The 4,232-nt window shown below is 34.4% G+C and overlaps 1 pseudogene; it reads left to right on the top strand.

Moving 5' to 3' along the window:
- The first annotated feature begins 2,061 nt into the window (after positions 1 to 2,061).
- On the top strand, positions 2,062 to 3,945 carry LOC136208121 (heavy metal-associated isoprenylated plant protein 5-like; annotated as a pseudogene).
- The last annotated feature ends 287 nt before the right edge of the window (positions 3,946 to 4,232 follow it).

Genomic DNA, 4,232 nt, shown 5'->3' on the forward strand with positions numbered 1-4,232 from the left:
AAATATATGTGTTGTAACCTCAACTAACCATTATATAATAACCTTCTTTATCTCCCCAAATATATATTTTGATAGTTAGTTAAGTTCTTTTAGTAATTCATGTGAATCAACTATTTTTTTTTAATTAATATTGATTATTAATAAAAGGTCCTCCTTAATTATTAAATTTTTTATAAAACTTACCCAAATCTTTTTATTTATACCTGAAGATATTAAATTAAACCCAGTAATATACTTAAATTCATAATTAATTAACACTCCAAAAGATATATATTATATAATCAAGTTCGGAAAATAGAGATTCGAAATTTTTAGACACGGACGTGACAAATATTCTTCTGGCTCTCCTTTGTACGCACCCTCAACTCTGACTTTCCATCTCTATGTGGGATGAGTTCATCGACGATCGATCCAAATGTTTCGAACCAAGGTGAAAAGATGGAGCTACTCGGATTGGGAAGAGGGATGAGATGTAATATAGGGCTAAAGAAGAGCGGGATTAGGACCGATGGAGAACGCATTTTGAAGAAGTAGAAGAGCGAAGAGTGAATCGGCTCCATTTTAAAGGTTTACAATCGTCTTTCAATTGTATTGTTGAAGCTATTTGAACTATGACTCTTAATCTTACATCTCAATTTTCTGATATTAGTTTATGGATTGATTTGGCTTTGGGTGGGTTGCTGATATAGGTGCTGCAGGTGGTTCCATGGTCTTTCCCACGAATTAGTGTATTGCCGATGTTGTGTCTGCTGATTTACACAACTATATGGTTGGGTTCGATGATCCTAAAGTCGTTCAGAAAGAGGATATTGAACATATTGCCCAAAGGTTTGTCTTTTCATTTGTTCATAATGTGGTCTCATCCTTATGCAATTTAATTGTATGTATTGAGGAAAAAATTAACATCTTCTTAGTTGTGATTCTTATTTACAAACTGCATCCTTTATGTGACACAAATTCTAAAACCAAATCTCATTGTAGGTATAATTTGAACAAATTCTACTCTTTACTTTCTTTTCTTGTTCCCATTTTGTGTTTATTAATCAACATGAGTATTATATTTTTTTTTTCGAGATAGCCTGGACGACTTACATTTTGTAAAGTTATGGTATAATACATCAGTTGCTTTCTGAATTTGTTCAAAAACCTTTATTATCTCCGACACTTACATAGTGTCTCATTAGGCTCATGAACTTGCTTAAACTGTAATGATTAAGTCTCTAAATCTTATAAAAACGCCATAAAGGTGTAAAAAAATAGAAAGTTAATTTGTTTTAAAGATATAGAATTACGAATCAGACCTTTATTTTTAAAGTTTTGACTTTATTTTTATAGATTTAAACAAATTGAAATGAATATCACTTTAAACAAGTTCATAGGCTAATGAATCACTATAGGCGAGTTTAGAAGACCAATATTTCATTTTAAACAAATCTAGGTGGCCAATAGGTTAATTTAAGCAAGTTTAGGGAGTTAACAAAACATTTTATAAGTTTAGGGGGCCAATCAATATTTTGAGATAAGTTCAGAAGCTATTAATGTATTTTAACCATTATAAAACAATTAATTGAATTTTAATAGGTTAGAATGGAATACAATTTTAAAACTGAAAAATTTGGACAGTTATAATGTAATAAATTTTGGAATGCATTTTTCTTAAAAATGGTAAGATGTATATTTGACTATATTTAATCAATTTTGAAAATTCAATGAAATTAAATTTAATCGGTTATAAGGTAAATAAATTTGAAACTGGAAATTCAATGAAATTGACTGTTACGATTGAAAAGATTGATTTTTCAGCTATAAAAGACAAACAAAGGATGTCTAACCCAACCCATAAAAGTCTCTCTTTTAAAGTAAAAAAGCAAACCTAAAGAGAAAAGTAGGTAATCAAACATCCCTTATTTCAAAGTAAATTTTGTTCAATTAGTTGAATTTTCAGTCATTACAAACCATTTTATATTAAATCTTTAGGCCATCGATCTCACCCATTTGAAGTGCTTGACAAACACCGAACGAAGATCAATCTAAATGTGGAAACATTTCAAAAGTGCGGCCATGGTGATGGAGGACCTCCAAGATTATCTAATGATTAAAGCTTTGTATGCGAAGAGCAAACTAGCTTTTCGAAAGTGTTCCGGCGACATAGATATAGCGATGGAGTTTGTTACTCAACCACATCAAGTGAGTTGTCTGAGTTAATTTCAAATAAATGTTACGTGATTTCACATTTTTTTAGATCGTATCTCAAAATGAAAATTTTTAAAAATTAAATAATCATATTTTTTATTTTTAAAAATTATCATTTTTGAAGTTTTGTTTCTCTAAACATTAACTTTCTCCCTTATTAAAAATCCTTCAAATCAAAAAAATTGAAAAATTAAAATTGATTAAAACATTATTTTTTTAAGTGGATAAATTTGGAAAAATTAAAAGTTTGGCTGAATTAAGTGTAATTGAAATTAAAATTAAAATTACTCTACCAATGTTTTTAACACTGTATATCTTTAATGGATGGGTTTGGCTTTGAATCACACTTTACTGATTCGAATATTCATTAAGAGTTTCTCTCTGATCTAATTTTGTTTTTCTTATGAGTAGACAGAAGGTGAAGGAGATAAAGCGGCAGCCGCCACTTCCCACGGCGGCGAAAAAAAGGATGAACGGAAGCCTGTTTCTGCTTACAAAGTCGACATGCATTGTGAAGGCTGTTGTAAGAAAATTAGAAGAGCGGTGAAGCATTTAGAAGATCGATTTGGTTTGATTGATTTGGATTGCCAATTGAAATTTGTGATTTGTTGTTGAAGGTGTGGAGTCGGCGAAGACGGATTGTCAATCGAACAAATTGACGGTGACCGGGGAGGTTGACCCTGAGAAAGTGAAAGCGAGGCTGGAAAAGAAAATGAAGAAGGAAGTACAGATTGTATCTCCGCAGCCAAAGAAAGAGGCCGGCGGTGGTGGTGAGAAGAAAGCGGATGAGAAAGCCGCTGAGAAGAAACCACCACCTGAAGAGGTATAAGAATAAAATAATTAATTTTTTCTGATTACAGTGATTAACTCGTTTGGATTTAATTAACCGACGCAGATTACGGTGGTTTTGAAAATCAGAACTCATTGTGATGATTGCATTACCAAAATGAAGAAGATCATCAGAAAAATCAAAGGTAGATAAATTTTCAGGAGTTGAGAGCGTGGCAGTCGACGACAGAAAGGATCTGTAACGGTGAAGGGGACAATGGAAGTTAAGGACCTCGTGCCTTACCTGTCGGAGAAGTTCCGGACCTGGTTGAGGTCGTTCAGCCGAAGACAGACGAGGCAAAGAAAGAAGTCGGCGGCGACGGCGACGGAGGAGGAGGCGAGAAAAAGACCGATGCTGAGAAAGTAGACGGAGAAGGCGAGAAAAAGAATGATGCTCAGAAAGTGGACGGAGGAGGCGAGGAAAAGAAGGATGACAATAAAGAAGGCTTTGGCTCCAAAGCCGGCGAGAAAAAGAGCCATGGTAAGAAAAATGAAGCCGGAGCTGGAGAAAAAAAGAATGATGATAAGAAAGATGAAGCCGGAGCAGGAGAGAAAAAGAATGATGATAAGAAAGGTGATGAAAGAGGAGAAGAAGCAAAGGTGAAGAACAAAGAAGCTCCTGCTCCAGCTCCAGCGACGGCTACGGCGACGGCAGCTAGTGGTGACGTTGGTGCTATGCCGGAGGTAATAAATAAAATGGACTATTATCCGGCATATTTTTCGACTCATTGGATGGACGGGATATTTGCTCAGAGCTACATTGTTTACCCGCAACATCCGCAATACGATTATGCATATAACCCGGTAAATCAAGGTTACCAGATTCCGATATACAATAATATTGAACCAGTGTACAACCATCCACCAGTGAATCCAGCACAAATGTTCAGCGACGACAATCCTCATGCTTGTTCCATCATGTAAAACGACGATGAAGAATGATATAGCCGGCGATCATGCCTATTGTATATAATATTGCAATATAATATTGCATACAACCTTGTACTGGTTATAGCCGGATCGCCTATTGTGTGTATAATATTGCATACAACCTTGTACAGATTTTCCCAATGCAGTACATTGGTTTTCTTTTAGCAGTAAACAAGAAGAAAATTTTTGAGTTTGGTAAATATACAGCTACTTGTAGTTAAGTTAGTCTTAGAGATCTCCACGAGTTTGAATCTAGGCATGAATATTTCATCCTAAACTAA

The sequence above is a fragment of the Euphorbia lathyris genome, chromosome 10 (assembly GCF_963576675.1).
Source record: "Euphorbia lathyris chromosome 10, ddEupLath1.1, whole genome shotgun sequence".
Lineage (NCBI taxonomy): Eukaryota > Viridiplantae > Streptophyta > Magnoliopsida > Malpighiales > Euphorbiaceae > Euphorbia > Euphorbia lathyris.